Consider the following 23113-nt stretch of genomic DNA (forward strand, 5'->3'; position numbering starts at 1 on the left):
CATACCCCAATCTAAACTCAAAACACTTGTGGCTGATAGAGCTGACCCAAGGGAAGGGAATTTGCCTGCAGTTTTGCCTGGCCTGCACACTAGCTGCATGGGGCTGGGGTTGGAGGGCGAGCTGGGGCACCTTTGGGTGCTCACTTTGGAGCTGCCCCTTCAAGGGGAGTGATGGGGCTGAGCAAGGTGGGACTTTGTCCTAACGATGGGGTGGAGCTGGCTCGGCGGAGGATATAGGGCAGGAGCTGAGCCAGCAGCAAGTCTGGGAATGGGGATAGCAAGGGAGGAGGAGGATTTTATAGCTGTTCGCAGTACTATGGGGCTACTGAGAACACCTGCTGAGCTTGCTTCTTGCTCGTCCTGTCTCAGCTATGCCATGCTTGAGTTTTTCCTGCTTAGCTTAATAAGCATAGAGTAGGGAAAGACAGCAGTAATCTTTGTTAGAGGGGAAGCTATGTTAATCAGCTATGGAAAGCAAACATCCACAGCTTAGGAGGCAGGCAGAAAACCCTGACACAGTGGGGGTCACCCTGTTTATTGCCCAGCCCATGGTATCTCTGATTACCTGCATGTAGGAAGGCTCTGTGTACGCCTGCAAGGTAAGCCTGTGTTTGGCGTAGAGAGCAGGGATGTTGCTCTGTTAGGAACCGGGGATCTTTTAGAAATGAGAGGAACCTGTACAGTCCTAAAACCCACAAGAAAAGATGCTTTTCTGGATTGGGTCCTGGTGCTATCCAAGACCTAGATCAGGAGGTGTTGGTCCAAGAGATGCTCAGTAGTAGCGAATACAATGGGCCCCAGGTGTTGGGAGCAGGTGCTTTAAGATCTTTAGCATCCCAGAGGAGAGTGATGAGAACAAGACAGAGTGCCTTTTGCCAAAAAATAAAGCTTTGGTGCTCCTGGGTCTTGAGTACTGAGGGTACTTCTTGCCTCTGCATCTGTGGAGGAGCATGGTGGAGGTACAGGTAAAATGGTGGAAGACAGGCAGTTAGAGACTGGAAATGTTGGATTTGCTCAGTCTGGAGAAAGGAAGAGGGGGATTTACAAAATCACAAAGTTATCAGAAAAGGCAGATGTGGGCCTGTCTTTTACCAGCCTGTGTGTGGTAAGTGGGTGCACCTGGTGAAGCCAGAGGGAGCCAGGACTGAGACACAACCTGCTCCATCTGCTCTGAGAACATTTTTCTTCTGCCTTTTCTACTTTATTTTGGAAGTTATTTCATCTTTTCTAAATCATTTTTATTTTATCTCTCTCCTGTTCCACCCACCCCAAATGTCACAGCTGATGCTTTGAATACAGCTTAGCAATTTTTGTTCATGGGAAGAAGCACTACAAGAGAGCGTCTTGTCTACCCTGCCCCAGGAAGACTTACTTTATGCTTATCTATCACACACGCAGGTGCCAGAACCTGGAACAGGAGTAGCTGTTGGATTTCTCGTTCCCTCCCTGGTCCAGGAGCCTGTGCAAGACTGTTTCCATCACGATCATCAGATACCGGCGCTCTGTAATGTGTGAGTAGGTGCCTGGGGATGTTTTGAGAGGGGCCTTTTAGGGTTTCCTATGTTCTGTTTCTGAGGGTCAACGTGAAAAATGCAAAGAGCCTTCCACCTTCTGCTTTTGGCTTGCTGCTTTCTTCCTCCCACAGGTAGAGTTTTGGACTGGAATTTGGATCTTGAGGCCAAATGCAGTGGTTCCAGACAGCCCCCTTTTTTTGTGAATGTATTTGCATGAGCTATCTTTTGTAACTGGCTTTATCAAGCTCTTGCTCTGCCCAACTCAGAATGTGATTCTTTGGCAGGTTGTATTTTGCTCTCTTTCTTTTATTTGTTAATCCTTGCATTTACTGGCTGGTGGGTTTGGTAGCAGCTGGCTGTTTCTTGCCATCCTGGGTTCCAGGGTTTGGGAAGGCAGCTGGAGGCAATTGAACAAAAAAAAGTGGGGGCTTCCCTTTTTTTATCATCCATGGTCTGGTGCTGCACTCCCTCTGTTTATCTAGTTCTGGTTTCAGTGCTTGTTGGACCCTGATTTAACTCACTAACCTGGCAAAAAGGGATCCAACAACACCACTGAATGATTTTTCTGCTGGGTTTGTGAGTTAAAACAGTTCTGAGTGTCTGGATGAGAAACCCATCTCAGGAGTCTGCTGCTGTTTATGTTGCTGGCAGAAGTCCTGCTGGGTTCAAAACGGAGTGGACCCAGGGCAGGACCTGCAGGGTGTGTGTCCTTCGGCTGCCCCAAATTTACAGCAAGTGTCACTGAGCCAGTGATGCTGGGGCTGAGTCCTAGTCCATTTGCTGTGTAGGAGTTTTGGTGGGGAAAATACTTCTGGGTTCGTGGTGGTCCCTGGTCCTTTCCCTTGCTCTGCTCCCTCCCTCCCATGGCACCCACTCTTCTGTTCCTAGTTTTTGGGGATTAGGGGGTGAGAGGTCCATCTGCCCTGGAGGCATGTTTAGCCTTGGGATGCTTGTGATGTGCAGTCAAGAGTTTTGTGTCAACATCATCCCATGTGATGCTTGGCTTCATACAAAAGCCAGGTTCTTCCCCCACATCCCCTGCTTTAACTTGAAGAGGAACATCTCCAGCTCCACCTTGAGCTGGTCTGGAAAGAGATTTTATTTATTTATTTATTTTAACTACTACGTATTTAGGTGGTGCCCTTTGTCTCATCCTATGGAAAAATATCCCCAAATCTTGCATGTAGTTCTCAAAATGTGGGCATGTCTCCACTGGCTGGGTACCTCAATGTTCTGCAGCTCCTGACACCCCCCCCCCCCCCCGCCCACCCCAGGGGCTTTCCTTGAGTGTGAGGGAGCTAATTGCATTGTTCCGGCTCTTTTTTCCTCTCTGCTGTTGCTGCAGCCTGGTCAGAGGGTTTGAACAAGGGGGTTATGTTCATTAAATGGGGAAAGGTTGCCTCGCTGGGCTTGCGGTGTCCTTTGGGCAGCTGAACCCAGAGGAAAGGGGTCTTCGGGTGACACAGAGACAGGACTGGATGGGTGCAGCTCCTGTCCGCAGGGAAAGGATTTTGTGTGTGGGTGTGTAAACTGGTGGCGGGTGGAGCTGAGTAGAAAAAAGGACCCTGTTCCCCATGTCGATGAATGCATCAAGAGGGTCCCATCCTCCCGATAAAGAAAGAGGAGGAAAATCAGTAATGAACAAATAGGTTTTGTGTTCCTGAGGGCCTTTCCTGGTTGGAGTATTTCAGCTTCACCTTCCTCCTGATGGCTGCGGAAAGTGAGTTCAACAGTCTCCCAGGGCTCGGCTATTCAAGTTTTCCAAGAGAAAAACAGCTTTTCCAGGACTACTTTCCCCCTTAAACAAAAGGGATGTTGTCCAAGGAAGGATTTTGATTTTATGCTTTTTAAGTCGGAAATCTTCTCCTGCAGAAGGTTTCTAGCTGGCTTTCACAGCAAGTTTGCTCTTGCCACCTCTCTGGGGGTGCTTGGCAGTGCCCCCGAGCACGGCTCACTGCAGCGAGCTACACCCCTGATCCTTCACATTAGTCTGGCTAGCTTATGAGAGCAAACATACTGCAAAATAACCCTCAGACTGCAGTGTCCACCCTGTCCCTGGTGCATATGTTTGATGCCAAGGGCTCATAGCACATGCTAAAGTATTGTGGGATAATTTATCTGTCCTTTCTGGGGTCTTGTAAAGAGCTGTCCAAAGACACTGGAGAACAACCAGCCTTATAGACAAAATGGTTGTGACAGCAGCTACTATGTTTGTTCAGCTCATCTTCTGGTCCGTGCTCTTAATAGACCACCCAACGTGGCCTCATTGCGATGGCTCTCTTGGGCTAAAAGGAAGATGGGTCTTGGGCTAGGATCAAGAGTCAGATGCAAAGAAGGAGTATCATGAGTAGAGATAGTGGGGTTTTTTTGGTTGGTTGTTTTTGGGGTTTTTGTTTTTTTTTTTTTTAATCTCCACATCTTTGTCCCATCATATGCCTCCAGACTGCCTGGAACAAGGAGAAAGCTCAAACTCCCCTCAAAGGGATAATGGAAGGAAGAAGGAGGCCTCGTTTTATTTTATTCCTAGGAAAATGGCATGCATTTCTCATTCTGCAGAAGCCCAGTATAAGTTAAGCTGCCAGATATTTATGATGGGAATTTGCTAAGCATGTACAATTCATGGTTCACATTGCTGCTTAGCCCCAGCAGGGATTTCTGAGGAGCCGTGCTGGAGGCTTGACATGAAGGAAGGGTGTGCTTCCATGTGGCTTGGCACCAGCTTCCCAAAGGAGTATCCCAGAGCAAGGGAAGATGTTTGATAGCAATTGTTTCCTACTGCCATGAGGATCTAATCTCCTGAAGGAGTGGCTGGGCTCGAAGTCAAGCTGTGATAGCTCTCCCCTTCTTAGGGTGCAACGCGTGCCTGCCTCTGCTAATGTAATCTCTGCTTCTGGTGGTGGCCTTCTCCCTCTGGCTGATGGCCATCCATTTATCCTGTCATGCAGCACCAGAAGGCACCAGATGTTGAGATATTCAGACTGTTGCTGTCCCTGGGTGAATCACCTGTACCTATGCATGTGTCCAGTGAGGGATGTGTTGGCAGTACTGTTTGCAGGGGGAAAGGCTTAGCTGGGGTTGGTGGTGCTACTGCCTACAACCCTCCATGCTGAACTGCTTCAGCCCTGCATCCCCCAGCTATGAGCAGTCTGGAGTGGTCAGTTCACGAGGAGCCACCCAAACTCTTCCAGCATTTAGGTCCTGTAAGCATCAAAAGGTTGTGCTGGGTGCAGATGGGTGAGGAATGATAACCCCATCAGCTGCTTGGTCACTGCTGAGCTTTCCTGTGCCGAGCTGTGGCTGTCTATAGCCTGGTGCTCCCAGACAGGTTGGTGCTGCTTCTTGGCTGCTTTTCAAATGTGGCCTTGCAAATAATGAATGAAAGGGTCAAGTGGTGACTGCTCCAACGTGGCACTTGACTTTGGGGCTTCTCTGGGCATGAGCCAGAGCTCAAGGTGAGTCCCTGGGCCATGGAGGTCTTCTCTGTCTTCTTCTCCCAAGAGCCCTTTCAGAAACCAATTTGGTCCAGTTCCACCATTAAAGAAGTTGGGTTTTTTTCTGCCTGCTCCCAGAGGAATGCTGTCCCAGCATGCAGTTGCACTAACATTGGGAGCTGCACCCTTCAGGCTTTCCTTGTTCCTGGCAACACGTGGACCCATGTCTTGTGCTAACAGGGCTCCTTCACTGTAATATAGCTTTTCCCTTCTTCCCCACTCTGAGATTTTATTTGTGTGTATATATGTACATATACTTATCTACCCTTTTTCTGCCCTCCTCTGCTTTTTTAAATATGTTGAGCTTTATTAAGCTTGATGATCCCAGATTCCCTCTGTAAGAGTATTAAAAAAACAGATTAAAGGAGTGAGGCATCTCCACTCTTATGCAGGTACGGTCATGAAATGGTGAGGATGGAAGGAGAGAGATCCAGTGTTGGTGATTAAGCTTACTTCTGGCCAGTTTTGGCTGTGAGAGATATCCCCAACCCTTTAAATCAATGTGGCAAAGGAGCAGCCCCAGCAGGCAGAAGCTGCAGGGGATGAGCACAGTTAGCGCTCTTCATCCATCCAAATTTGAGTGAATACCCTACCAAAGCATGACTTTGCGGTGTCTGTTTTGCGCTCATGACCCCTTTGGCTTGGCCAGAAGGCGATGGGTGACAGATGTTAGAGATCTCGTCTTGGAAGGGGGAAACTGTACTCTAAATAAAATCCTTCCTCGTGTCCTGCGGTTTCCTAAAACTGCTCATTTGTGAACTACAGATATTTATCTATCCCCTCCTGTATATGTGTGTGTATATCTATAAATATGAGTGTGTGTAAACATGTGTTATGTGTATATATAGAATGCTTTATTCCATTACCAGTATGTTCATGTTATTTCAACAATAACAGCCGTACTGGGGCCAGAAAATGCATCATTATCAGAGCTCGGCCTTATAAGTATTGTAAATTTTTTGATGTCAAAACATTAGTGGCTTCTCTAATGTCTCGTAAGGACACTTGATGCTAACCATCCTTATTACCTCATCCATATGCATGCCAACTATCAAATCAATGTACTTTGATTTCGTGCTTTTTAGCCATGAACAAAACCACATGCCTGCTTCTATTAGAATCACAGGGTGATTTTGCATGTACTGAAGGCTAGGCCAGGAGCTGGGTGGGACAAGACAGACCCAGTCTAGCAACCTGCCTTCAGTGACTCTTCGGACCAGCCTGTGGTCCTGTGGGGCAGCAAACATGCGATGGAGCAGAGCAAGACCAAGAAGCAAGGCAGGAGAAGCAGCAAGGGAGCTGAAAGGGAGCTTGGAGCTGCAGATGAGCAAGAACAAGCTGGTAAGAAGCCAGCAAAACCTCTGTAGGTCTGTGGGCATCCTGGCCCTGCTCTTTTAGCAAAGCAAATTTGAGGGCTGGCTCAGGGATGTCAAAGCAGATGCCAAAAAAAGGTGTTGCCAAGGGCATTTTTCATGTCTGAGAGCCTCCCTTCCTGCTGGGGAAGATGAGGGTATTTTTCCCTGACTTTACCTTTGGATCTGAGGTTTACTCTTGTGGGTATTGAGGCAAGTTTGTTTATTGCAAGTAATCTAAATATTGTGTTGTATGTGTATTCAAATCTATATGCAAAGCAGCAATTGCTTGCCTAATTATTTTTTCTCCTGCACATAATTTGCTTGCACACTTCAGTGTAAATCAGGAGTATGTTCTCCAACATTGATAAATCCTGGGCTCATATAACCCCAGTGGGGGAAGAACCAGGCTCTATGTGTTTATAAACAGTGAGAGAAAATACGTATCTCTGCACACAGAGTTTACATTCCACGTGGGCTTTCTTGCCAGGGTGTCCAATAAAAGAAAAGATGCATTTCTTTTCAAAAGGCGCTGGAAACATCTGGCTGGGTGGCACCATCACTGAATCCCATGCATGGAATCCAAAGAAGGTCAAGCACGATGCAGTGGCCCCGTTAATTCGGGGGTGCTTGCTAGGGACTAACAAGCTCTGTGATTAAGTAAAAGCAATCAAAAGCTGGAAACCTGGGCCCTGGGGCTCTCAGGAGAAGGCTTGGTGGTGGAGGAACTTATTACTTAATTTGGAAGGTGTTTAGAGGCCTTTTTCGTCATGGTTGCCTATACACAGTTGTCATTCCACGCAATTCTTAACTCACTTGGAAGAATTTTTGGCAGGTTCCTAATAGTCTGAGGTTCAGAGAAATACTTTAATCATTAAATATTACTGTTGCCTGCTCTCCTGTCCCAACATTTTACTGTTCCTTCACAAGGTGTCAAGGCTGCTTCTTAGCAGTAACTAGAAACTAGCTGGAGATGGGGAAAGAGAACACTATTGCCTATGAAAAGGAGAAAACAAACAATAAATGTGAGTAGTTCATGCATGCATCAGCTTCTGCATCTTAGGCTAACGGTTCTGCAAGACCTTGCTGTGTGTCTGATGTGACAAGTCTTTTTTTATGTAACATAAAGGTAACGTGCACACTGCACTGTCAAATTAGCCAAGTAACGTCTGATTAGATTTAAAGGGTGAAAGGTAGCCAAACAAGTCCAATTCTGTGCATAAAGTACAAAGTCCTCTGTGGTCCAGTGTTGAAGTGCTCTTTCCAGCAAAAACAGGTATAAGACCATATAATAGACTTTCCTGAATTATTTTGAGAGCAAGTGTTGGACAGGGTTGGAGAATGCACCCGGCAGGGAATTTTTAACAGTTAACAATGGGTTGTGTAGAGGACAAGCTTCTCTGTGCTCACCCCAAATCCTTCCTCTAGCAGGATCGTTAAAGTTACAAACATCAGAACAACTGACTCTTTCAAATACCCTCTCCAAACAGGCTGCACTCAACAGTCCTTGACTTTGAGATACCCTCGGAAGAGAAGCATTTTTAACAGATTTCCAAATGTTCAGTGCTAGCAAAGGTATTAGGTGTCTAATTCACCTTTTTAGGCAATGGATAACAACATGATAACCTTTCTGGGTACTACAGCAGTATCCCTCTATCAGCACAGTGACAGGTTAATTCATTTGTATCTAACAAAAGTCTCAAGCCTATTTTTCCTTTCTTTGCATTTCAGCAAAACAAAAATACTTGAAGGGGGTCTGTGTGTCAGTATTCATCTTTCACCTCTGGGGAGTATTTTTCTCTGTAATCCATAGTTTGGCTCGTGCCTTTTCATGGCTCTTCATTACACATGCACTCTTCACTGGCACATTGGGGTGGCTAGCCATGCACCTGTCCTTGAAGATGCTCAGTGGAAATCTGACAAATACATGAGGCGATTCTTCCTCCTTCTCTAATATCCTCAGTTTGCTTTGGTTTGTTTTTAACAGCAAATGGACTGGAGGGAAAGATGATGCTCTGGTTGGTACAGCCTCCCTGTCACCAGCTCCCCCTAAAACATCTTTGATAAATGAGCCTCAGTGCCGGTTGCCTACCATCCTGCCGGGACCACTGACCCGACCATGCTCTCCCTTTTAGGAATGAGGACAAAAGCAAGATTTAGGGGAAGTCACCAGTTTCATAATTCTTCCCACATTTTACCCATAGCTGTTAAATGTACGTGGGGCATGCCATCGGTCATGAACCCTACAGGCTGGTCCTTGGCTGCAAAGCCCCCTAAAGGAGGAATTTTCCCACTGCTAATCTTTTTGGCAAGGAGCGTAGCCTCGCTTAATGCAATTGTTATTTTTATCCATTGCTGAATGCTCTGCAGCTCAAGCTGGGTGGTCTTTAAGACGTTGTACACAATTAACGTGGGCTGAGTCGGGGAGTGGAGAGGTATTATCAGGGAGGAACATGCAAGTGTGGGATCAGCTGAATTCCTCTAATGCTGCTGGGACAGTAGTGATGGCTGATGGTGAGCTGAAGCCGCACCTTGCACAGTTCAGCAGAGGTGAACTGGAAGGGGCTGTCTTGTTCAGAGGTCTGTATCTATCTGCTGTCCATCTCTTCAAGGAAGAGCTATGTAGAGCTGTCAGTCCCAGCAGGATTGCATCAGGTCAGCAAATCTCATTGGACTGGTCTTGTCAGAAATGGGACTGACAGGTTTGTGCTCAAAAAACCCATCCGAGGAGTGCTGGCTAAACCCATCTGTCATGGGCAGAGCTGACCAGAGAGGACTTCTGAACCTGAGGCAAACCAATGGAAGGCTGAAGGGATAGACTTCAGAGCATGGTCTGTGATGCAAGTAACACCATGTCTTGCTGAGAGCCCACCACAGCTCGTGCTTCACTGCTGGGCAAAGCCAGAGAGAGATCTCCTGTCTGTCTGGTCCTCAAGGGTGACTCTTTTGCCTGTGATGGAGTTGTGTGTGGCCAGAAGAAAAGCGACCCCATGGTTTTGTGACCAGTGGGAAGGGCCAGCAGCACTGGCATTGCTGGAAGGAGTTTGGAAGCCTTCTCTAGCAGAGAGCCTAGAGCTGTCATCAGTGGGACACACTTTGAGGACTTCCACTTCCCCAGGCATTTCTTTAGAAGAGAATTGAGAGGGAGTGGAAATGATCTTCAGCAAGGGATTGCTTTTTTCCAGCTTTTTTTCCCTGCTAGTGAAAGCATTTTACAAACAACTGATTAAGTTTTGCATCATCCTGTGGCAGCTGTAAATGGTAATAGATCATTGCTTTATTTCCCTCTTCATTTCTTCAGTCTGGAAACCTCAGCTAGTCATTGGCAGATCAAGAGGTGCAGGCAGTTAATGAAACATGTAATTGAAAAAGAAGGGAAAAAATAAAATCTCCATATGCATGAAAAGTTACAGAAATCCCCATACACTGAGAAATAGATTGGTGACAGGTTGGAAGAAACACTCCAGTTGTTTGGTAGTGTCTCATGGATGGATGCAGCAGCTATCACCAGCTTGGCCCAAGAGCTGTAGGTAGCACTAGCCTGTCTGCTAGAGGTATCATCTTGGGAGTATTGCCTTGTCTGAGGTGGGACAGCCCAACCTGCTGATGTGCTGGCGTTCAACTTGATTGAGTTGCACATCCCATCTTGGGATGAAGGCCAATTGGATCTGACATCAGAATTTAAGCTGGGCTGATTAGATCCTGCCTGGTCTTGGACTCGGTCCTTTATTTCTTTCGCACGGTCTTCTCTTGGGAAGCTCTGTTACCCTTTACTGCTTTTTAAAGAAAAACAGCAGTTTGTCAAGGGAACAGCTGGCATGCATCCAGCAACCATCTTCATCATGCTGTGGGCTACTGTGCACTGCCAAAATAGCACTGGCCTTCTCTGCCCTTCCTCAGGGATGGTGAGGGCTTGTGCATGTGTCCCATCTCTGGGTGCTCTCCCCATCCAGCAGACACTGCTAGGACGTTCAACAGCTGACGTGGTTTTGGAACGGAGGGTCTGCAGGTTGGATGTTTGCCCATCGTTGGATGGAGACCACCAGCTCATTTGCTCTGGAGCAATGAGCTGCGAGAGGCTTACAGCCATCCGAGTTTCCACAAGGCAGTATTTATCTTTGGAGGGATCCAATTCGCTCTTTCCTCCCCTTCCTTTGTCCGCAACCTCTGCCTTTTTGGTTTAAACCATTGTACTGCAGGAAAGCCCAAAGGCTGTAGCGTGAGCAGGCATGCAAATATCTGGATCACTGCAAGGCAAGAGGCTTAGAGGGATGAGGTGATCCCAGGAGAGGCATGGCAATTCAGCTCTTTTTGATTAAGTTGGGTTTTTTTTTTTTCCCAGTTTTTCATGCAGAAAAGGTATTATTCTAAATAACACTTTTTCCTTATTTTCCTTCCACCTTCCGTCTTCCCACCAGAAAAAGGGGAAGAGGGATTTGTGAGAAAAGCAAAATAATTTTGCTTTTGGTTTAATTTCATTCTTTAAAAACTAGTTTCTTTTCTTAGTGGAAAACCAGAGAAAATTAGTGTAGAAGAGGAAAATAATGTTCTCCCTCAGCTATAGGGATGCTGCATGGCAAAATAACTTTTGACAGAGCAGCTGCCGGGGACTGAAGGGTTGCCAAACCCATCCTTTTCATGAAACTGGAGTCCCTGAACATCCCTGTGTGCCAGTAGCTGCCAGGACTGCAAGGAGGCTGCCAAGTGCATTGGTGCTGTGTTGTTGACCTTCCAGAGATACCATTTCAATTCCAGCTGTAGGGCCGCAATGAGCACCATTAATAGGTCCTAAGGATACCCAAAATGGGGGAAACTGGGATCTTTGGTATCTATGGCAGAGGACTTAAAGGAGATGGTAAGTTCCCCAGCAACCTTTAACTCTAAACCCCAAAATGACAACCCCAGAGGCAGGTTTAACTATTTCACATCTTCCTCCTATGGCAGAAATGTCCAGCTTTACACTCTCTAAGTAGAAATATGCTTTTCTGAAATAATTTGTGACACCAGCCCTGGCAATGGTTGTTCCTGGATGCTGCACCGAGCGGTGGTATGGCCAGGAGCAGCGGTGCCTGGTTCCTGTCCCAGGAGGTTTTTGACTACTTTAAGAGTTGGAGAGCAATCCTGAGGGTATCTGAATGATATCCTATAAATTGACAGGAGTACCATCACCTTGGGGTGCTGTCCTATGCCCAAGCCAGAGGGAAACGTGACTGGAGTGGGGCCAGCAAAGAGAGGCAGAAATGATGAGAAGCTTGGAAAGTCTTCCACAGGTAGAGGAGGAGGTTAAACAGGTTAGGGCTGTTTAATTCAGTGAAGAGCAGAGTAAGAGGTGCCTTGGTGGGGTTTATGAAATAGTGAGCGGTGCAGAGAAGGTCAAGAAACCACTGCTATCTACCAGCTCATATATTTTACAGGACACCTGATGCTACTCTAAGGGAGGGGTGGAGTATTAAATAATACTTATTAATATATAATAATATATTAATATTAAATCAAATGTCTAAAGTAGGGGAAAAAAAAGATGGTTTGCAAGTATATGTCAGTGCTCCAGCTGTTTTTGAGTGATGGTGTTAGGACGGATGATGCCCAGGCCTTGATAGGAGCGCTTCTCCATGGTCCATGGGGGGTTGCAGGATAGTCTCCTGCCTGCCCCACAAGGCAACCAAAATAGTTTCTGATGGATTTGGAAATTCAGCCTCTACTTGGCAAGATTTTTAGGATTTGAGCCTGTCCTAAGGCTGAACTTCTAAAATACAGCTTAGCTGTTTTGCATGCCAACCTGGTAGTGTCAGGATGTGGCGAATGACCCATTGACAAAAGGACTGGCCGGGCTCGGAGGCAAGAACCAAGGTTGTCTGGGCACCCAGGGGCCGGTCCCAGGGAGGACCTGCCCCAGCCGAGGGATGCCCAAGGGCTCTGGCAGATGAGCCATGGCAGCATATGGCCCTTCGGTCGAAGGCAGCAGGGTGTTTGCTGCTGTAAAGCTGTCATCAGCCTCTGGCCATCAGGAGCTGAAGCGGTGGTTTACTCTATAGGCTATGTAGCATGATTTACTGTGCAGTGCTGATGTTTCAAAGAGACAAATGAAGTTAGGACAGGCTGTGTCACCAGATCAAAAGTAACCCCATGGTTCCCCTGACACTTACAGACCACACTGATTTACCCCGCCAAAAATATTTGCTGCATTGGGATGTTCCGTGAAGCAGATTTGTCTCCGTTGCAGCAGAGTGGTGATCAGGTCATTGTGGATGGTGTAGGGGCTGCAGGCGTGGCCAGGGTCCTGCAGCTCTGTGATGGAGCTGGGACCCCCGTGGACTCCTCTCAGAGGGGATGGATGGAAGGAGAAGGGCTTCCCGGGCTGGGTCACCCTGCTTCGGATGCAGGAGCTGGCGTGTGGTGCCTTGCCCTGCTAATGATGCTGCTCTGACCTCTTCCCATTTCCCTGCTGACACTGGGGACTCTTGGCCATGCTTCTGGCTTTGTTTTGATCTTCAGTAATAACAAAAGAAAACAAACTGATTCTTCGTGTTCATCCTGGTCTGAAGATGCTCGTTAGACTGGGAACAAGAGGCGGATTTTCTCCAGCCTGTGTCAAACACCCGCGTGCCAAAGCTCACAGACTTTGCTGGGTGTTGCTCTAAGATTCGTATCTAATGAGTGCTCCCTGGAGAGGGATATTTAAAATGAATAAACAAGGAGCTTCTTGAAAGGGGTTGTTTGGGCGGTGGGTTACAGCAGCAGGGCTAGGAGAGGAGCATGGGGAGGAGGGATGGGATGGAGGGGGTGGGAGCTGCTTGGGGAGGGCAAGCCACCATGCTGTGCCGTCCCATGTATCCGCTGAGCAGCCACCATGCCATCACTGCCTGTCACAGCACCGTGCTGGCACTAGTGCCTTTTCCCCTCTGGGAAATCACTGTCTCTGCTGAATCAGGTGTGTTATAGATTACCGAGGCTTAGCGCAAAGCTGTGTAAAAACAGGGTGGGATCAGAGGGCTGGGGCTGCTCTCCGAAAGGGCGCAAGTTGCAATGCTTAGAGCCTGAAGACCACAGGGAGGGTCTGGCTAGTGCAGCCCTGGGGCAAGAAAATGGGCTGTAAGGGGGAAACTTTACTCTGCAAGGTGGGACTTCAAGAGCAGTTTCTTCCCTCTGTCTTGTTGTTTCAAGGGCCCCCTCTCAGTTCAGTCATTTTCATGCCAGGACAAAAATAATAATAATAAAAAAGGGATAGGGAAGGTTTAGTGGCTTCTCTGCAGCTCCTGATGTGAAATCTCTCCCTCGTGCTCCTTCCTTCCCCAGTATGGCTGGTGCCTGCTGGCCTGGCAAGAAATGATCTCCTTGTGGTCACTGTGCTGCCGTCGTTCCCCCAAATACAAGTGACAGCAAAGCATCCCACCGGAGCCTTGAATGAGCAGGAACACTTTGCAGGGAGAAGCCAGCTGGGGAGAGCACCTCAGCCATGAGCCAGCCCCCTCCAGGCAGCTGCATCCTCCATCAACCCAGGATGCCCAGCAAAGCACAGGCCTTAATACAACGATAAACACACAACTGAGATTGTTTCTTTTACAGGGAAACACTAAAGAACGGTTACCAAAGCCACAGCGAGTGGGATTACCCGTGGGCTTTAGGTAAGCTGTGAGATGAGGCGTCCCTCTTCCATGGGATTGGGATGCTCAGACCACGTTCCTTTCCTTAGAAGGGGCAAGGCGGCAGGAACATCAAAGGTGTATATTTTTCGAGTGTGGGACAGCTGCAGAAGCTTAAGCCAGGAAAGTTCATCAGAAAGTTGGGGAGCTGCTCTCTCTTGTTCTGCTGCCCAGCCAGAAGCTTGCTGAGCTTGCTCTGCCTCCACAGCAGCTTGCAATGAAAGTGTACCTTGCTCTTAAAGGGAGTTGTGGTTTGTGTCAGACAAATTCATTGCCCGACATGTGGAAAAGTGATGGTGTCACCAGAAATTTCAGATATATTTTAATGGTTTTTTTGCTGGTGCTGTGCCCCGCCTCCATAAGAGAGGTTTCAATTTTCTGGGGGTGAAAAGCATCCCCTTTGCCAGCTGCGCATCAGGAATTAATTCCTGTGATGTGTTGGCGCATATATTTAAGGCTGGATGTAAACAAGACTGCAATATACAAATGGTTACTGCCCGGAGGGAAAGGTCTGAAGGCAAACATTGTGCATAGTCCCATCGGAGGATTATACTGAGCTCTGATCCCCTGCTAAAATAGGAATGGGTGCTGCATATGAGCCTTGCTGTGTTTGCAGTCACTGCCGCTCCTGGTTCTCCCCTGTGCAGCCAGCCTTGTGCATGCCACCCTTGGCTTTGTGTTGTCAGACAAGGCTGATCGGATTATCTCCATAAGGAAGATTTATTCTTTCACCAGCTCAGTGCTGACAGCTCGCCCTCGTTTCACTTTCTGCGGGGGGCTTGTCCTGCCTCTCTGCAGGTTCAGCCCCAAAAACTGGGGCCAGGCTTGCCTCTACTATAAAGATTTGGATAACCATCTCTGAGCAGGTTTCATGGGCCTGTGGGGGTGATGGCTGCAAAGTATTATGGATGGGTGATGGAGAGCTGAGAGATCGTGTTTGCAGAAGCACACAGCTGATGTGCTTTTTTGCCACATTGGTACAAAAGAAAAATCATATATATGTGTAAACTGCAGGGAATTGGCAGGGCTAAGATCATTCAGGTTGAGTTAAACTGAGCATGGTGTAGCCTGTCTTGTAATATCTTCTTATGAAAGCCAGCCATAAATCATTTTGATGCAAGTATTTTAACCACATGGTCCCATCGTTCCCATAGTGCAGTTAATCTAATACTGGAAGTAAATAATTTGGCCGCGTTTCATCTCCGCCTGTCAGAAAGCTCTGCCCTCTCCCTCTCACCCACCGAGTTTTGTCAGGAGCAGAGGTAAAACAACAGGTTTGTCCGTGCTGACTGACCGACAATTGGTTGATCATAGAATCATAGATTCTGTGTTTGGGTACAACATGTTTCACAGTGATTTCTCTTTTTCCTACTTTATTACCTAGAAAAGCTTACCTTTGCTCAGAGGATGCTCAGCTTGCTTGCTTTTCAGGTTAGAAAAATCAAAGGTCACACACTGCAGTGGCAAATCGGCTTTTCTCTAGGTCAGTTGTTCATCAAAAGGCACCGGGGATAAACTTTTGCTATAAAAGCCAAAAATTCTTCCCTCTGGTCATGAACACATAGAGCCAAGTTAGTCTGCTCAACAGTGCTCAGGATCTACTCCAGATCATGGGGCAGATGTTGGCTTTTGGTGGCTCTGTCATCAGAATCCATCCATCTTCAATGTTAAAATATTAAGTTGGAAGAAAATATATGCATGTTCTTATAGCAACCCATGATTTGTTTAAAAACAAGGACCATGTGCAAAGTGGTATTTGTTATGGTAAAACTTTACAAAAAAAAAAAAAGGAAGAAATGTAACCAAGCCTTTGAAACCTCAAAAAAGTTGTGGGATTTTTTTTGGCAGGAAATGAAAAAATTTCCTTTTCCTTGATATTCTTCTGTTTTCTTTTTTTTTTTTTTTTTTTTTTCCTGAAGACGATGTAATTTCCTGACTAACCCTAATCTGAGCTGTATAATCAAAAGGAAGGGAAGACAAACTGGGATAGCTTCTTCCTGTAAGGAAATTCTTTCCAACCTTTATTTGAATTACTATGGCTTTGTATGCCTTCTCCTTCAGCTATAGCTAGAAGTATTATTTGGCAAAGGTCCTTGTTGCAGAGATGGGGGCTGGGGATGGAGGAAAGAGAGGCAATGGGGTTATAGCTAAGGGTATGTAAGACCCAAAGTTGGAGAGAAGGTTCTGAAGTAAATTTTCCTTTGTTTTATGGCACATTCATGTAATCTAAATTGTGTTTTAGGTTTATTTTTGAGATCATACCCTGGCTTGTGTATTTGAGAGTATGGTACTCAGAGTAATTGCTCTCATTATCTGATTAATATGATTGGCTCTTCCCTTCTATACAAAATTATGGCAGTAATTAAAACTTGCTCACTTTGCAAATGGGAAACATTTTGCTGCTTGTAAAACAGACTGGAAAATTAACAGCAGTTACTGGAAGGAGAGCCAAGCAAACGAAGAAAATGTTTGCCTCCAAAACCATCTCTCCGAAAGGATGCAAAACTTTGTGCTTGAGCTAGCCTCCAAGAAAGCTATGGAAAGCTGCCGTGGTGTAGTTTGGTTTGGAATTAGGTTTCAGAAAGGCTCATAACTTCATTGAAAAATGGTCCTAGACTTGACGCTGACAGATTTTGCTAGCGGTACTCATACTTGGCTCAAACCAGGACTTGCAGCCATTTTGCAAGCAGGAAAACATTGGAAGATCTGTTGCTTGCATGAGTTTTTCAGCCACATCTGAAACAGTATTATGAAACCGATCTGATTTGGGTTCCCACATCAAAATGGGAGTCAACTGATCCAGATTCAGTGTGTCTCATCCAAACCGCAGCTCATTTTTTAAGAGGGTTGGATTTTCAGCTCTAGTTTCAGTCTGCTTATAATGGGAAAATGACTTTTATTTTGGATGATCCCCAGGAATTTCTCTATCTTGCAAACTGCCAATTTCCAGATTTGTGCATGGCATAGAATGAGGGGGAAATCTGACATCTTTTCAACACCTATGTACGTTTGGCATAATCCAATTGCTTCTGCTTTCGGCTGAGTCAAACTTACTGCTAGAGAAAAGTGGAAAAAGTTGCATGTGTCCTTGGGAAATGCAAAGAAATTTGCATATGAACAAAGCCCATCTCTTATGAACTCCCCCAAAAGCCCTCCACTCCCAAGCAGAGGGTCCACAGCATCCATCCAAGGGTGTAAGGACCATTTATTCAAACCCTGGTTCTCCTTATCGTTTTTAGCCACAGAAATTTCCCCCTTCTGCAAGACTTATGGCCTGATCTAAAGAAAAGAAAATGTAATACTTGCGTAACTTCTTAACAACATGGTTTTTTCGGTCATTTACGTGGTGTTCTGTAGCATAAAAAAGAGCAAACACTCAGGAAATGTTTGCTTTAATGCCCTTGTCAAACCATGCTCCTGTCCCTGGAAAAAGCCAGCAGCAGTTCATACATGCTGCTCACTTACGAGTGTGAGCAGGCTTATTTAAACAGCACGTTCAGTATCAGTAGATGCTGCAAAAATACAGTGTTTCAGACTTGACTGATTTGACTTGTAAAACTTCAAGAAAATATTGAAAAACATTCTGGTGTTTGCTAGGGGGGAAATATAGGCTTTAAGCATGTATTGGGATTTTTTTTCTTTGTTTCTACAACAAATGACAGCTTCTAATGCACATATTCGAGACTCAATAGTATTTATCACTGCCTTATTGAAAGATCATTTTCAGGTCCTTCAAAAAAGCAGGGCAGGGAAAAAAAGGTTTCTGGTTTAAATCGGGGCCTCAAAGTGGCAGCTTTTTACAGAAAGATGTGACAATCTTTGTCCAGCAGAGAAAAACAGGTCAGTTATCAGTCCTGGGCCCTTTTGCTCCAATATGGCACAAAGAGGTACTGTGAGCAGGGTTCTTCCGAAAAAGCAGATGATGGGTAAGCCTGCATCCTCACTGATGTGAATTCCTGACCCAGTTTCTGTAGCAGACTAGCTCAGGAGCATGAAAGAGCTGCTGGGGATGGAGAAAATGCCTTGCAGACAGGCTGGCGCTTCAGTGCATGCGAATGTAAGGTAACCATCGCTGTGTCAGAGCATGTCACTGGGCACATCACAAACTAGCTCACTCAGACCCAGTCCTCCAGGGATCCTGCCCCAAGACATTGCCGCACAGTTCGAGGATGGGTTGATGAATAAAAATCCCAGCTAATGTGATAGATGGGGAAGAAAGTCTTGTAGTCACTGGTTGTGGAAGGAAGTGGGTAGTGTTTTGTAATATTTTCCACCAATTCCACTATTTTTTTAAATTTTTCCACTATTTTCCGACTGCCAGCCCCCCTTCTACTCTCTGTCCATCCTCTTTCCCACATGAGAGTCTCGATAGACACCAGTTTGTCCCCTGGGCTTGCAAAGAGCTGGTGTGTGCTTCCACCCATCCCATTCTGGGTTTGGAAAACAAGAGATTGGTGAGATCCCTGCCCTTGCAAAGGGCAGCAGCTGGGCTGAGGCATCCTTATCCCACCAAAAAAAATATCTCCCAGGGTAGCAGGCACCCAGTGTGTTCTGTTGCATGGCAGTGGGGAAACAGGAGCTTGTGCCGATGCTTTTAGCTATCCCCAAAGGCTGGGGTGAGGATTAATGGCATCCATAGGAGCTGCTCCCTCCACAGGGAGGGCTGAGAGCCTCCTCCAAGCTACAGTGTGTGGAGAACTGGGGGATGAGATGAAATGTTTTTGATAGTGTGAGTGTAAATAGCTCCTGAGTCAGCTGCCCTGGGGGGCTGGAGGCTGCTCCATCACTTGAGATCACTTGGCTTGGTGCTTGATGTGCTCTTCCAAACGTAATTGCTAGCTCAGGGCTGGTTTATTGGGTTTTGCTGTGTGCGCTTGCATGGCAGGGAGGATTAATTCTCTCTGCTGCAGGGGTCACTGGATGGGGCCATGCAGAAGGTCTCCCGAGGACGAGGGTTCAGAAGGACTCAGGGACATCAGACACCCATCTCCAGCTTGAAAGCAAAAAGGGAAATAAGTGCTTTATCCCGCTCCTCCCCAGACTGCCACAAAAATTCCAATTTGCAGAAATATGTGGATGCCTTTTGGCCTTGCAATGAACAATCCACGGTCTCACCAAGAGAAAATATTCCTTCAAGTGCCCATTTTGTGCTCCAGTTTATCCTGTCCAAGTGTATTTCAGTCCCAGCAGCTCTCTCTCCTCTGAGGAGGATTTAATATTAGGAGGCTGTTGGCCTTAATTCAGCAAAGCACCAGGTCATCGGCAGTGCTTGCACATTCATGGCTTGCTCCCTTCTTAATATCGTATTGAGCATGGGTTCCTTGGGAGACAAATGTTTGGAGCGAGGAGACAAGTTGGTTTTGTTCCTGTTTATTTTGTTTGCTGTCCAAATTAATAATAGGTTAAAGATGTCCTGCTGATTAGCCATAACATCCCAGCAGCATTATTTGTTCTGTCACAGTTGAGATCAGGGTCCTGGTGTGCTAAGGAAAGAAGACACTAACTCTGCCATGGAGATGGAGAAAGGAGAGGCTTCTGGCCTTAAGAAGAGGGGTGTCAGCCTTAAAGTGGCCTTAAAAAAATGGACTCACAGCTGGTGGCATGGATTTCCCCAGCAGATGAGAGCAAGATGGCTGAAAAGCAGATATGGGGAAAATTCTAAGTGAATTGGAGGTCTTGATTTAAAGAAGGAGGTGTATAAATGCTGATGGTGTTTTTGAAACTAAGTGGAAGCATCTCCAGGCATCCCCTTTCCACAGGAGTGGAGCAGGGAAGACTTTGCTGGCCAAAAAGTGGCACCAGCTCTGCTTTCTGGGTGCCAGGGCATGGGCTGGTGGATCTGGCTGGATGGCAAAGTGTTTATCTCACCCATCCCCAGGACCTGTGCTCTGCGGAGGGATGCGGGTTAGAAAGTTCACATAAACCTATCCAACACTTCACATCAGTTCACACCAGGTCCTTCCCTGCCAAATTCGGGGATATTCAGAGTTCCTGTCTGCTCCCCAGCCTCTCGCCATCCGGCAGCATGATAGGAACAGCAGCCTTGCTTCGCAATAAATCAGTGCTGCCCAGTGGTCCACATCTGGCCAAGTGGGCTCTGCAAGTGTCAGAAAAGAAAATACTGAAAGCTCTTTCTTGCTCAAGATCTATCTGTGTATATATATGTTTACACATATATATAAAATGGAAGTGTATGTATATATATAATACATCTATAAAAGAAGCTTGTCTAGAACCACAGCATGCAGCTATTCTCTGTCAGCAGGCTTTCCATGAGGCTAGGCTTACACATGGGGACCAGATGTGGCCATCCAAAAAGGTCTGTTCACTTCTATACCCTCTCTTTTTTTTCCATCCTACTTATGTACAGCATGAGACATATGGGGCAACCATCCATCTGAGGCTAAGCGGAAACCAAGAGTGATTGCTTACAATGCCATAAATAGCTAAATAACCAAATAGCCGTTTTCAATAGTAAATAGGGATATGTGAATTAAGAATGAACTCTCTGAGCAGTTTGTAGACATTCCAGTTTCATGTTTTAATATCTTCATGTGGCTTTTTTCCTCCCTTCTTTGCTTCTCTTGGTGGGAGGTGACACATTTAACAATGTTTCCCATGAGCGAGAGGCCCACTCTGGTTATCTAAAGCAGAATTAAAAAAAAAAAAAAAAAAAGACTAGGACTCTTCAAAAGGAGCCTAGCAGAACCAGAGACCTCAGGCGTCTTGGGAGCCGTATATTCGGTTCTTTGAGGGGACCCTGAAAAATCCCATCCACACAATATTGGCAGTCAATGCAAGGATTGGGGGACGCGTTTCCAGCTTAGAGCCTTTGTATGAACTTTCAAAGTTTTCATGAGCTGTCTCAGCCAGCCACCCTTCTTCTTGACAGCAACAAAAGCTGTCCAGAAAGTCAAATTCCCATCGCATGGAATAAACTTTCTGATGTTTTTCTGTTTGCTTTTGTTCCAGATCAGGAAGAAAAGTTCAAGTTTGTTCACTGAGTGGAAGTTCTTGTGAAATGTAGAGTCAGAAACATGGGAGCGACCTTATTGAAGCGGACCATTTAGTTTCAGTCTAAACACCAGGTAAAGTGGTACAAAACATGGGTGTCAGAACAAAAGGAAAGGGTAGAATAACCAACATGAAAAAGCTGAAATCAAGCTTTTAGTTTCAAACTTAAATGTTTCTGAGGTTTTGCTGTCCAAACTCCTTCAAAATCAAAATTCTCCTGCAAGTCAAATGGTTTTGGATGAATCAGGATTTACTATTGAAAAACTGCTCTGGGAATTTCAGCGGTTTGCCCCAAACGCAGCTTGCTGTCACATCTGTGCTCATCTTTATAACGCAGGGTTCATAACCACATGCAAAACTTGGGATCCAGCTTTGAGCAGGAGGTTGGACTAGAGATGTCCCGAGATGCCTTCTGACCATGGTGATGCCCACAGTCTTTGCCATGGAAAATAGTAACTTTGCTAAGAGATAATGGGGGGGGGGGGACGGACGACACAAAAAGCAAGAGGGGAGGAAAAAAGGCAAGATAGCAAAAGAAAAACAGAGGTGGAGGAACATGCTTGTCAAAGACCTACCTAGAAGGGAAAAAGCAGGAAGAGTGCTTGTACCTTTCCAGGCTGAAAATTTAAAATTCCTTCCCTGCTTTTCTTCCAAAATATCCCCAAAGTAATCTCCTCCAGCCACCCTACATACCTGATCTCAGTTCAGTGGTGGAGGAGGGATTTTCCCAGGCGCATCTTTGGGAAGGTGAAATCTCTGACTGTGGGGAGCATCCATTAATGGGGAAGGCACAGGACAACTGGCTAGTTAAGCAATAGGCAGGTGTCTTTAACTTTACCCACTTCGCTTTATAGAGCGGGGAGAAAATGGCAAGCAGAAATACCAAATCATACGGCAGGAGCCATTGCGTGAATCGAGAGGGAGGAGCAGTCCCAGTTGCCGAGGCTCAGCACCCCATGGCAGAGGGAGCACTCGACAGATCGAGAGGTTTAGTAAGGTAAGAAGGAGTATTTTGATTATCTGGTACTGACTTTCTCCGCAAATCTAGGAGCTGCGTAAAGTCACTTGGTAATTCTTGCCTGTGCTGGTAGCTGTGCTGGTCTTCCTTGAACTTGGTCTGCTAAGGGAATTAGAGCTTACAGCCACCCCTGACTTGATGGGATGGTGGCATAGGAGGGACAGTGTGACTAGTTCAGCCACAGCACCTGAACGCCTGGTGTATTTTGGCTAAGTAATTTTGGTACTAGCGCGATGCAAGGTTGATGGTGTGAGTCCTGCTGCAGAGAGCTGTCTCCAAGCCCCTCAGTGTGCTCGATAAATAGGTTGGATGTTTGGTGTCGTAATTCCAACAGTGCTCGGTATTGGCTCAGCTCTGCTTTGTTCGAAGTCAGTGGGAAGCACTGATGGCGAGCCAGCACGGCTCTTACAATCCCTTTCTCTCACTAATTACTTCTGGCTGCCATGGAAGCCCCAAGGACTTCAAAGGGATGACACTGGATTTGCACGAGGCTGTCTCTCTGGATCTTCCATCCCAGTTTCTCAGCCCATGGTGGTCCATAAGGCTTCAGAAGGGGACCCACTAAACAACTGCAGAAAACATTAAAATATATTATGTGTTCCCACAAATGCACATTCCCACACAGACAAAGGCAAGGAAAATGGAGAGAAATCAAAGCGCTAAATGAACAATTGAAATGCAGCTTTTTTTCTCTTTTTGGTTGTAAATGAAAAAGCATGTGCACAAGATGGAGTTGGGTTGTGCAAAAGGTGAAATGGTTCTTAAATAAAACGCGCAGAAGCGCATACTCTGCCCCGCACCAAGAGCGCTATGGGATGCTGCAGCGGTGGTCCAAGGCTGCAGGCACCATCCTTTGGGGCAAGTCCAAGCCTGAGCCCTTAATGCCACTGACCTCTTGGTGCTTTTAACATCTTGTTCTTAACTAGCTGCACATCCGCCCTCAGGCCAGACACAGCATACACCCTTCTGGCTACGTCTTAGGACCACGTAGCCTTCCTACTTCTCTGTTAATGCAAGACCAAAGATAGACTGTTCCAAGCAGATTTATTTTGTCTCTTAAAATTATTAATGAGTCTTCAAG

The 23113-nt window shown here is 46.4% G+C and overlaps 1 long non-coding RNA gene across 1 annotated transcript in view; it reads left to right on the plus strand.

The window, feature by feature from the left end:
* Window positions 1-22007, plus strand: part of LOC128144487 (uncharacterized) — a 48597-nt gene extending 26590 nt beyond the window's left edge. Inside the window, exons 2-4 of the long non-coding RNA XR_008236097.1 lie at window positions 1399-1511; window positions 20973-21088; window positions 21869-22007. This is a non-coding gene — a long non-coding RNA (uncharacterized LOC128144487). The remainder of the gene's footprint in view (window positions 1-1398; window positions 1512-20972; window positions 21089-21868) is intronic.
* The last annotated feature ends 1106 nt before the right edge of the window (window positions 22008-23113 follow it).

Source organism: Harpia harpyja, chromosome 7 (genome assembly GCF_026419915.1).
Source record: "Harpia harpyja isolate bHarHar1 chromosome 7, bHarHar1 primary haplotype, whole genome shotgun sequence".
NCBI lineage: Eukaryota > Metazoa > Chordata > Aves > Accipitriformes > Accipitridae > Harpia > Harpia harpyja.